At 37.8% G+C, this 13168-nt stretch overlaps 1 long non-coding RNA gene across 1 annotated transcript; it reads left to right on the top strand.

Annotated features, from left to right (window-relative positions):
- Nucleotides 1-6021: 6021 nt before the first annotated feature.
- LOC114459145 (uncharacterized) lies at nt 6022-7312 on the top strand. The gene is made up of 3 exons (XR_003673249.1): nt 6022-6110; nt 7022-7086; nt 7220-7312. It is a non-coding gene; the product is annotated as an uncharacterized LOC114459145 (long non-coding RNA).
- The last annotated feature ends 5856 nt before the right edge of the window (nt 7313-13168 follow it).

Consider the following 13168-nt stretch of genomic DNA (forward strand, 5'->3'; position numbering starts at 1 on the left):
GCAGACCTAGACACAATTTACCACATGTGGGTCAATGTGATCACAGCAAAATTAATAAAACCATATCATTCACAAGGAAGGAGTGGTAGTAATGTACGGTGGCTAGGAAGTGTCAGGTGAATGCATTTACAGAAACGAACACAAATGCAAACAGGTCACAACACGAATGCAAACCGGCCACAACGGAAGTGTTTCCGACGGACCGGTATTACAGACGGACGGGTATTATATGATAGACTGATATGAAAAATATAAGAGTATCCTCATCAACTTTCACTTACTTTCATACGCGTTTCGATGTCTTCTTCTTGTTCTTCTCTGTTCTGGTGGGTTAAAAACATCCGCCAGAAACGTGTCCGTCTGTAATACCGGTCCGTCGGAAACACTTCCGTTGTAGCCATTTTGCATTCGTGTTGTGACCTTTTTGCATTCGTGTTGTGACCTTTTTGCATTTGTGTTCATTTCTTTAAATGCATTCACCTGACACTTCCCAGCCACCGTAGTAATGACATATGTACGCATTTCAAGTTAATATTTACTAAATTACTGTCTCTGTATTTTACACTATATTGTGAGAATTGGTAATATTCAGCAACGGTTTGAAAACTACATATATGACTTGTAAGTAACTGCATTTTCTACATGTGAAGAAGAAGACTAGTAAAACTAAATATGAAGAATGTCTTTTGAAATTCGAGAGAAAACACATCACTTCAAACAAACTTTTATTTACAATATTATACAGTATATACATGTTCTCAGGGGGAAAGCACATTACTTCTTCCCCTGCTCCTCCATCAGGAGCTATCATGTTTGATCCCTGGGCGTCCATGTTCATTAGGTTCTCCAGAATCGCCTTTGAGAGTTGACGGTCCTCCCTGCCTTCCAACAGAAACACCTCGTCAGACTTCTCCATATATTGGAGGACTTCCCCAATCGAGTCCCTCTTCCTCTTACCTAAACAAAAAGCATATGGGAAACCATCATCATCAAAACTTTATTTCAGACACATAGTGATAGGTCCATGCAGACAGAACACAACAGACATAAACAAGTAAGACATTACTGTTAGTCATTACCAGTAGATTTCAGGATGAGTTCAAATACAGCATTGTTAGTTTGTTTACATAGTATCTTACCCATGGCAGCCGCTGACGAATCTATTGACGAGCTAGCAGAGGGGCTTAATGATAAACATTATCACAACTAACTAACAGCATTCAAACTTACAGGGTTCTGTTGCCGTTTCCTTGAGCACAGCCGAGCACAGTGCCCCCGTCGACACGTTGGCTGGGCGGTCCCCAAGCACAGCGTTCAACATTTCTAAATGTGGGCTGACCACCTTTCCACTGCCGCTGCGCCCTAGCTCTCACTTCTGGTCACGGAAGTCCTTTTTGAGTTTCTTCAACTTATTTAAAAGTTGGTCGACTGTACGGGTGTACCCGGCGGCCGCCATCTCCCGCTGCAGACCTTCAAAGATCGGCTTGTTCCGCGTGGCAGAGTTGAGCTTCTCCTGTACCTCCTCGTTCCTCCACAGCACCACAAAGCACTGTGTTTCCGCCTCGGACCATTGCTGCTTAAGATGTTTACTATCCATTTCGGCTTTTCTGGGTATCACGCGGTATGAACTCCAGTCGAGTCGAAAGAAAATGGCTGACCTTCGTTTCTTGCAAGACATTTATAGCCCCGCCTTCGGAGGGTCCCTTCCTCCCGCCCACTTCAGAGCTGGCCTGTAGACCAGAAGCTATGTGGGGCCAGCGTAGCCCCGGTTTTTGGCTCAGAGAGCTGGAGCTATGTTGGTGGAAACAGAATGGCCCGGAGCCAAAACACGCGATAGACAGCAATCACTGCGCAAAAAGAGCGAGAATCGAGAATATCCGGTTTTTGATTCTGTCGAGAATACGGACATTTCCGATGCATATCCGGAGTTTTTTTGATATGCCCCATATCTGGTCAAATACGGACCCAATATACTTCATGAAGACAGTATATTGTATTAGGATACTAACAGTATTTAGATTTTGTCATATATGTGTTCCGGAAATGTCCTCAGGTTGAAAATACCAAGAAACCCTAAATATCCGGTTTTTGATTCTGTCGAGAATACGGACTATTCTGATGCATATCCGGAGTTTTTTTGATATGCCTTATATCTGGTCAAATACGGACCCAATATTCTTCATGAAGACAGTATATTTTGTTAGGATGCGAACATTATTTAGATTTTGTCATATATGTGTTCCGGAAATGTCCTCAGGTTGAAAATACCCAGAATCCCTAAATATCCGGTTTTTGATTCTGTTGAGAATACGGACTATTCTGATGCATATCCTGAGTTTTTTTGATATGCCCCATATCTGGTCAAATATTCAATTCAGTTCAACTTTCGTCTCAAAGTGCTTAACAATATAAAATGCATAGTAAGAAAACCCAACAAGATCCACATGAACAAGCATTTAGCGACAGTGGGAAGAAAAAACTCCACATTTTTTTTAACAGGAAGAAATCTCCAGCAGAACCAGGTTCAGAGGTGGTAGTCATCTGCCTCGACTGGTTGGGGTTAGTGAACAGAAGGACTATCAGAACAGGATAGAGGGCAGAACATCTGAGTGTCCCAGACTAGTTGAACCATAAACTATCGACAAGGAACTGCCAGCTCCAGCATCAAGGCACCATTAATCAGGAACTACTAGCTTCAGCCGCAAGACACAGACTGCAGAATAAACATGATACACTACGATATACTCGTATCGATGCCATGCTCTGAAATGCTACCACTACAGATGAGGTTTCGTCTTGTACTGGGCACACGTAGGCATCTCAGCGATCACTACAGAGGGGACCATGTCTGCTTTAAATTATATCAATTATACGATATACGCTTCAGCAAATAAGTAGGTTTTGAGTTTATTTTTAAAGGTGGAGAGAGTAAAAAAAAAAAAAGAAAAAAAAAAAAAAAAAAAAAAAAAGGTGGAGAGAGTAGCAGCCTCCTGTACTAAGATTGGGAGCTGGTTCCAAAGGGGAGGAGCCTGGTAACTGAATGCTCTGTCTCCTGTTCTACTTCTAGACACTTTAGAAACTTCAAGAAGACCAGCAGACTGAGGGCCGTATTCACTAAGATCTGAACTAAAGGGTGGTAAAACAGTTGCTTCCCTAAATCCTTTGATGACGCAGTTTCCCCACCTACTGTGAGGAGTTCACTAAGATTGCAGCAATAATTAACGTGCATGCAGTGGTGCAGACCACCCCATTTAAATGAGCATTTTGCTCATTTAATGTGGACGTCAGTGCGCTGCACAGACATTTCAGGAAGTTAAATTGGAAGCAGATGGACTTCTCTGTCTGCTGCACAAACATATAACAATGTAGAAAACATAATAAACAAAGAAACATAAAAAAATCTAACAAAATGTAACAAATGCGTGTATTTGTTTTTCAGCAGCACTCTGGGCCAAGACATTCCTGATTTTAGAGATAATACGGAGGTGGAAGAAGGCTGTCTTTGTGATTTGTTTAATATGAGAATTAAAAGATTAGTCAGTATCAAAGACAACGCCTACGTTTTTTACTGTGGTGCTGGGTGACAGAGTAATGCCATCCAGAGACACTATTTACTCTGATAATTTAACTCTGAGGTGTTTTGGACAAAATAAAATCACTTTGGTTTTATCCTGGTTAAGGAGAAAATTACGGCTCATTCAGGATGTGATGTCTATGAAATCTATGCTTTGAACTACAGTGGTGTGAAAAAGTGTTTCCCCCCTAAACCTTATCAGAATCAGAATCGTTTTAATTTCCAAGTACAGTTAATTCCAAATTATATGGCTGGTTTATTCCGTTTTTAATTCCAAATTAGATAATTCCTCTTTCTTGTAAACACTTAACTTGGTTAAAGCCGCTTTATTTTAATCTGTATTAATTTACGCATGCGCGACTTGCGAAGATGACGCGCTGGTGACGACATAATCCATGATAGCGACGGCCCGGACTCCAGACTAGACTATTTGATAAGAGCCTTAAAAGACATGGATATAATGAAAAGAGTGGATGGACAAAGGTATAAGCATGCAGACTTTCACACGGACACACACGGACTTATTAAACACACACGAACCTCGGTAAACGTAACACGCTTCATCGGACGGCTGGCACTAGGACCCCCCGGAGTAAATGCGTCCCAGTACTGCATTCTCAGGCTGTAATATCACCAGTTTATCATTTTACCTGTTATTAGAGCTACTGTCTTTACCAGGGAGCAAAAATTTATTCGTGGTGATTATTTTCAGAGTTTTACTGGGATTTTTACCAGTGATTAGTTCATATCTCCTTCCGCTCCGTTGTCCAAACTGAAACCGTGTGTTATTGTTGAGCTGATGCTTCAAAACTAAATCAAAATAAAGGTGAAAACAATTCTCGTGTGTGGTCTTCTGTTTCATAGACGACAATAAAATGTTTGTTGTATGTTTTTCCTGATAAACCCCTGTCCCCCTGTCCAGTCAGAGCCTTCCCAACCCCCAGCCCTAAAGCGGAATTATCTAAAGACGAATAAACCTGTTTTCCATGTAAACCTCGTTCGGGAATTACCACTTTAATTCCTAATGATTTAAATCGGAGTAAATAATTCCGAATGCAAAAACATCATGTAATCGTTGCCATTCGGCAAAATCAAAGATAAAGACATAAATAAATTATAAAGGCCAAATCATAGATTTCAAAAGTGTATATCTACAGTACTCTTTTAATTAGAAGATATTTTACATTTACAAATCAAATGATCAATTTCTTGTAGTTAGTTATAGATTAAATTTACTGCTGATTTAAAGCAATACAAATTATGTTAAAGATCTATTAACTGATTTATTATTATTTATCATTAAGGGGTCTATTGTGCCTGGTTTATTTGATTTATTTGGTATCTGTATGTGAGTTGTTTAATGTGTATTAAGTTTAGTATTTAAATTAGAATTATTTGTTAAAAATTTAGATTTTGTGTATTTTTCTTCCAAACTGTCTTTTTAGTTTCAATCTGCCCCAGTTATATCTGATTAGTCTCATTGCTTACGTACATGGTTGTGCTAAAGTCAATCTTTGACTGCCCATGAGAAGCTGCGTTGTTCTTTAGATTATCTTGGAGCCCATTACATTCTTTGATGCCTTTGATGCCTGTAAAGGAACATTCTAAGGCTAAACACAACTGATTTTATGAAGCTGAAGCCACTTTAAGTTTCGATCTTTGATTCTGAATAATATTCAGGTTGTTTTGTGTTATTTATTTCAGAATTCCTTGTAACATTTTCAGTTTCTGCTGGTCTCAGGTAAATAAACTGGTATTGAAAGAATAGAATACTTAGTGTTTCAGTCAGATTGGTATTTGTAATGATTAATACTGAGCAGAGTTTAGTTCTGTTAATGTAAATGATTATAAACTGTAGGGTTGGATACAATAACATTTCATTTATCAGAGGCTTTTATCCAAAGCAATGTTAATACAGTAGGAGTAGGAGGGATTCAAACCTCTGATTATAAGTCAGCTTCATTAACCACTGTTCCTCCACCACAGAGTTGATCAACAGTGGATTCTTTTCTGATACAGCGCTGATATGAAGCTGTACAGACACAGATGACCCAAAAAATAATGCATTCTTTAATTCTAAGTAACTTAAAAGTTACTTTTTCATGTAACTCATTAGTTTTTGGGGTAAGTAATCAAAAAAGTAACTGAGTTCATTTGTGAATGAAGTAACTAGTAACAGTAACTAGTTACGTTTTTTCAGTAACTAGAACAACACTGGTTGTGACAGAAGTGTGACTGAGTTCAGAAAAATTATTGTACCAACGTTTTTAGTAAGAATTTTTACTTGTTCTTGCAGCTAAAATTCACCAGAATGCAGGAATTTGCATGTCTTTTGTTAAAACATTTCTGGGGGGAGGACCCCCATGACCTTTCCCCTCAATTCTAGGAGAGGCTTTAACATGTAAATGAAAATGCTGTGAGCTATACACATGCAAATCAGGGCAGCAGGGGAACTTCTACTGAGCTTCAGTACAAACCACATCTTCATCACAGCTGTGGAGTTCAGCTCAGACGTGACCGATTAAGATCAAGGAGGGTAAGTGTTATTATATTAGATTTGTTTTTGGTCAGTGTGACTATTTTTCAGGTGTATTAGTGTTTTTTTTCAATGCTAACAAGCATTGGTCTAATCTGAAGTCACATGTTCAAAACTCTGAACACGGTCTGCAAATCTCTCAGTCCATGTGGACTAAACTGTGACTCATTTTTCATTGTTTTCACACAAAACACATTCACTGACCACAGTCAACAACATTCATCAACTCTTTTCTCACTCACTAGTTTTTATTATTAATAATGATGAGTTATTATAATTAGTTCACCACCTGCAAAACACTAAACGTTTACAGCACATTTTTAAAATGCTAACACACTTTGTTCAAAACACATCAGCTAAATGAAATATATTGATTATAGTATTTTGTGTTTTATATAACTGTACCCTATAGATTATTTTTTTGTTTACAGTAATTTTTATATTTTTTTTGTGCAAAGATCTTATTTTGTATTAAAATACTGATGTACCTGACAATGTAATGCTCTTTGTTGTTAGTATTTAGTAGTTCAGTGAGCTCAGAGTGACTAGATGAGATTATTTGTTAGTGTTGTGGTTGAATGAGCTTCATTTGAGACGTGTATGAAGTGTTTTGTTGGTGAGAAACACTTTTGGAGATGAGAGTAACTGTTGAGCTGAGATGACTGATGGATATGCAGGCTGTGTTTAGAGTTTTGAACATGTGACTTCAGTTTCAACCAATACTTGTTAGCAATCGGGGAAAAAAAAACTCTAATAGAGTGGAAGGGTCCCAACCCACAGGTTGAGAACCACTTGTGTATTGCATGTCCAAGAATCCATGTACTATGGCTAGATTGTATGTCCAAGCATGTATTTATGTCTCTCCTCTACATTGCACACATTTGATCACCACTGTATTTATATCCATACAGGGCTTGGTCCGTCATACATATAGAAGCCTCACAGAGCTGCAATGGAAGGTCTAGCCAGAGGACAAGTATGTTTTTGGTCTTTTTCCCTCTGAATTGGCACATTTTGTGAAAATTACAAAACACAGTTAGTTAGATTTTTTTTTGTAACATGTTTTGCTGAATGATGAGTATCTTCTACCTCCACCACCACCACCACAGATTCTGTTCTGATCACAATGAAAAAGTGACCATGGCTGTGATGGGGGCCATTTAAGATGCTGAGCCACACTGGGGCACAAGCCAAGTTAGAAGTAAGTCTGATCACATTAATCTGGGGACCTAATTTAATGTATTTGAGTGATCATTAGCCTTTTCAGATGCCTTAAAATAATACATTTAGTATGAATTCATGACATAGTATTTGTGTTGTCATTTTCATTCACTAGGAGCTGCAACATGGCTTTAGAATCCTATGAGGCCAGTGAGGAGCAGGACCTGAATGGGACCAAGGAGGATGTAAAGAGTAGGAAGACTCTTACCACCAGGAGAGATCCAGTGTTATTGCCGTGCTCCATACTGCTGCATTTATTGATCATGGTATTTATCAATCACCTGTAAACAAAGTGTATACAGGCTATTTCTAAAGTGACTCTTTAAGACATTTTAATTGCCTGCGACAAGCTGTTGAGCTAAGGTTAATGCATCAATAAACCAATTGGAACAACAATTAATAACAGCAATGGATTTGTTTCTGTTATCATTTATTGTCATAATTTAAGGACCCATAATTGTTTTGTTACATTGTGTTAGCCAAGAAATGTATCGGATTAAATATTTAAAGTGGGTCTTGTGTTCATGTTAGGACAGCTGAAATAAAAATGGTCAGGATACTGACCTCTCTTCCCATTTGTCACACAGCTTTTCAAGGAATGGGTCAAAGTGGGACAGAGGATCCTCTCTCCAGAAGAAAAAAACTGTTTACAAATGTGCCTCTACCAAAGCCACACAGCTGTCAGAGATGAAGGAAACCTGCCAGAAAGCACTGGGCAATAACAGAAAAAAAAGTGTTGAGCCAAGATCCACTCACTTATGCACAGACTCTGGACACTTTTCAAAAAAGCTCTGCCCTAATTCAGATAAAACATCTATCTATCTGCATGTGAGTGAGGTGGAAGAAGACTCAGATAGAGATGTTTAAAATTTTGTTTGTGTGATATGTGTGTGTGTGTTTCTTTTTCTAACTCATTCTAATTTTATTGTGATAGAATAAAATGTTATGTGCACTAAGTGATTTTTGTTTTTAATATTTATCTTGATAGTCTATCTTCAAAGTAGATCTGCCATTTTTGATGAGACAATTGGTACAGAGGTGAAAAAGGTTTAAGTGGACCTAGTATAGAGTTAGGGACACTGCATTTAACTGTCCTGGGTATGGTGAGTCACCCTATGGGCCATGAATTGTATATCGGACTTCGGATATGACCGGGGAGAGTATCGGTGCAGTATTCGGAATCAAAATACTAGTGGTGTTCGGACTTCGGATATGACCGGGGAGAGTATCGGTGCAGTATTCGGAATCAAAATACTAGTGGTGTTCGGACTTCGGATATGACCGGGGAGAGTATCGGTGCAGTATTCGGAATCAAAATACTAGTGGTGTTCGGACTTCGGATATGACCGGGGAGAGTATCGGTGCAGTATTCGGAATCAAAATACTAGTGGTGTTCGGACTTCGGATATGACCGGGGAGAGTATCGGTGCAGTATTCGGAATCAAAATACTAGTGGTGTTCGGACTTCGGATATGACCGGGGAGAGTATCCGGGAAGAATTGAACTCCGGGATATGGCAAGTATAAAAGTGTTCCCATATCCGGAGTTTGACATGCTCCGAACATGACATCGACTTCAACTGCTGTTCGGAGAGTATCCCAGGTGGATATCACCGTATTTGACTCATATCTTGGAATATTCGGGGTTCGATTCTTGGGCTTTTTGCGCAGTGAGAGGACGCTGAGAACAACTCTGTGCTTGGTTGAGAGTTTATTTTAACTGTCCATTGGTTCAGCAGGTCAAACAGGTTGTTAACCTGGACAAAGGAAGAAGAGGGAAAGTTAGAATCAAAGTATAATTAACAATTTTCTCATGTTGGGATTTTATCTCTGCATTTAAATGAAAGAATCTAAATTTACTGTTATTTTTAGTTAACTTGATCCATTTTCCTGATTTAAACTAAATGCTTTTGTAATATTAAACAGTATGCTCAAATTATACTCACCTAATAAACCAATACACAACTAAAAATCAAACCTAAAATGTACTTAATTAATAAATAGTTATTATAAATCCTTAGTTTGAAATTTATTTAAACTTGGAAATACTTGTAATCTCAATTACATTTTCCTCAAATTGCATTTATTTATTTATTTAATGTATTTACTTACTTATTCATTGTTAATTTATTAATTAAATTGTAAACACATATTTTACTAAGTGTTAAGTATTAATATCCATCACTTTAAACCAACCATTATAATTTTCAATTTATGACATCACCTGGAACTTTTTCTTTATCTTTAACTAAAGACTTACTTTTGATCATTTTACTTTAGTTATTTAACCAAATAGTTCTTTTATTAACTTAAACACTACTCAAATCAAATATTCTACTAAGAAAGGATGACGTCTCACTGATCAGACCATTCCATCTGCTGCACAGTTAGTGCATTACACACGCCTGCCTGTCCAACACGCGCTGACCTGTCTGTCAAACTCACGCCTACCCAGAGTATTTTATCCTTAACGTACATTACCCAATGATTAACATACCGTCTCTGCTCCTCTCTCATACACTGCACTCTAATGTCAGCTGGATGGCTCTGCTCGCGCTGTGCGCCCTGCTGCTCTGAGGTGATGTCCTCTGCCCATTACGCAGCTGATCCAACCCCACCTGATGGTGCACCGCCCTTTTAAGGCCCTGCCCCACGCAACTAGACAGCCCAGCAAAAGAAAATGTTTTTCTTTAAAAGAAAGAAAATAAGAAAGTAAATATTTTTAATTCTTTTTTGGATGGTTTGGACTTCACAGTGTCTGATACTGTGTACTTGTCATGATAGCCTGGACTGTGGGAGGAGTCTCAGTGTGAAGGAGGAGCCGTCTGTCCGCTCTGTGCTGAATTCTACCAACACGAGGACCTGTGGCTGTGGAGTTGACAATCGTTTCAGATTCTCAGTGCTTCAGTAGGACTTGGATTTCATGTCTCCTACACCAGTAAGATCTTTCCAACACTTGTGACTCAGAAACCCACTCCTAAAACGGATTTATTTTCAACATTTTTTTTGGACTGAGTTAAAGTTGTGCACAACAAAAAGGGACTAAAGCTACAGCGTTTTTTTTTTTTTTTTTTTTTTTTGGCCAGTTTTTATTTTATTTTTTGTTTTGGGGAATAAATTGTGGTATTGTTAATGCAAAAACCTGTGAAAAGTGTTAAAATAAGAATTTTGGTATAACAACCTAAGCAGTTTGTGTCTGTGCATTATTCTCTGTGTGAAGTCTTTCATTTTCTACAGCCAAAGACTCATTTGGTTATTTTTTTTATTGTTTTATTTTTGTCTTTACCCCAAACCAGGACATCATTTAATGAAAGTGGTGATTCCAGACCTTGAATTTACATTTTTACAAAATTTGTTTAGAACCGGTTACACATCCCTTTTTTCATCCATCCATCCATCCATCAATTATCTGACCCGCTTGTTCCTGTTTTCAGGGTCGCAGGGCAGTTTTTCTGTTTTTTCTGAGGCACATTGAATGCATCATCAATGCTTCGTGTTTTGTTTTGAACACGGACTGAATCCAGGAAGCACGTTGGTACCGCTACAAAGTTACAACAACACGGTAAATCAGGCGTAAGAAGACGGTAAACTTGACCACAATCATGTGGTTTGTAAAGAATGTTTGCTGCTAAACTTTACACAAACTAAGGGGCTCACTAATATAGATACACGTTGCTGCTCTACCCCCCACCCATGCACGTAGTTTGCAAGGGGGCAGGGGGGGGCATTGGTCAAAAGTTTTCATTACAGTTTTCCCAAATGAATTTTAAAAAATACAGTTCTTAATATAATGTACATAATGTACAAATACGTCTAGTGCCATAAAACACAGTGACTGTACAAAATAAATAAATATATATATAAAAAAAAATTTTACCTTCTCAATGAAGACAAAACAGTGTATTCAATTATATACAGTTAAAATTATATAGAATAATGTTTGATTTAATTTGAGTTGATTTATATTGATCATGTAAATGGTAACCTATAAACTGTTTAAAATAAAATAAAATATATTAACATCAAGAAAAAACAACAAAACTGTATCTTGCATCTTCAAATTGTTACGCATCTCACAAGATAAAAAAAGTCCAACTTTTAGCTGAGGATACAGATATGAAAACTCCAAACATTTCCTCTCTGACTTTGTTAGACTCATCAATGACTGATTATTTGGTCAACGTGTCTAACAATAAAAGCCCATCATCACAGAGCTTCATTTGGACATTTCCTGATTAGCAATCATTTATTAGCTTTAGGTTTGGACCAGACGTGGGCCACACAATATTCAGTCTAGTATTGGCCACACCCTAAAATAAACGCTCAAAATGAAGGAACAACACACAAAATAAAAGCAAAAAGGAAATAGGAAACATATAGATTAATATCCACATTAGTCAGCTGATAAAACCTCATTCATTCATGTATTATGTTATATATATTATAAATATTGTCCACCTTATGATGTAGGCCTTCCCACCGGGCAGCCCAGGCGGCCGCCTAGGGCACCATCTGCTGGAGGGGTGCCAAATTGCAACCCCTCAATTTATATTATAAAAATCTGTAACAATACCTGCTAATCTTCTGCCCATATTTATATTTATTTTATTTAAATTCTCGTTCATTTTATATAATTATATTGTGTTGTTTGCACATTGTGTTCTTTGATTTTAAGATTTGTGTTACTGACTAGTAAATTCAAACAGAAAGTAGAATTATCCTTGTACTGAAACTTTTATATTTTAACTGTTAATTGCAGTGTTTTGCGTTGCTTTTGGATTTTGCACCATTGTTGTTAAATTAAATTGGGCTTTAAGCCTTTATTGGTCATGTATACGTTGTTACATATGTTGCACTATACCTGTAGGTGTTATATTGTATTATAGTGCATTATTCTAAATGTTTAAATAGGTTCTATTTTTTTCAATGGTTTGTTGTGTCACAGAATTGCTTTGTTTTGTCTTGATATTTAAAATAAATACATGCTAACCACAACATTAATTATAATTAAATTCAGTACATCTACACGTCTGCTATATGTTGTCACCACTAAAATTTCCAATTTTTCTAGATCATCATCAACTCAGGTTGTTCCAGGCTGATTAAAACCATCCCATCTGAGCTGGGACATGAACAGATCTATTTATTCACACATTAGTTCTTCTAATGTCTTTAAACACTTTTATTGATACGCACAGACCTGGTCAGAGCAGGTTACACTCCCAGTTAGGATCATGGAAAATAACATTTGCTCCATCTCAGTATCTGGTTTAGATTTTTTTTAGACCTGTGTCCTGGGTATGATGGGTTCACTAGGTGAACAGTACTCAGCCATGTTGGGAAGTCCAGAAATCACACAGCATCTCACCTCATCATAGTCGTCCATGCCAGAAAATACCACAGACCAAGTATTTGTAGTGTAGTCATAGCACTCAACAATTTTTCCTGTGCTACAAGAGACAACAAAGATCCTCTTGTTCATCACTGCAATGTAAGATCTGATTGACTCAGATCTTACATTCAGCAGTCAGATCAAATCTATCACAAAAACATCTTCTACCACCTAAAGAACATCTCCAGAGTGAAAGGTTTAATGGCTCAGAAAGATCAGGAGAAACTGGTCCATGCTTTTATCTCCAGCAGACTGGACTATTGTAATGGTCTTCTGACAGGAATCCCCCAAAAGAGCATCAAACAGCTACAGCTGGTTCAGAACGCTGCAGCTCGGGTCTTAACCAGAACAAAGAGGTCAGAGCACATTAGTCCAGTTTTAAAGTCTTTACACTGGCTCCCAGTCAGCCTCAGAATAGACTTTAAAGTTCTGCTGCTGGTGTATAA

The sequence above is a fragment of the Gouania willdenowi genome, unplaced genomic scaffold, assembly GCF_900634775.1.
Source record: "Gouania willdenowi unplaced genomic scaffold, fGouWil2.1 scaffold_269_arrow_ctg1, whole genome shotgun sequence".
In the NCBI taxonomy this organism is placed as follows: domain Eukaryota; kingdom Metazoa; phylum Chordata; class Actinopteri; order Blenniiformes; family Gobiesocidae; genus Gouania; species Gouania willdenowi.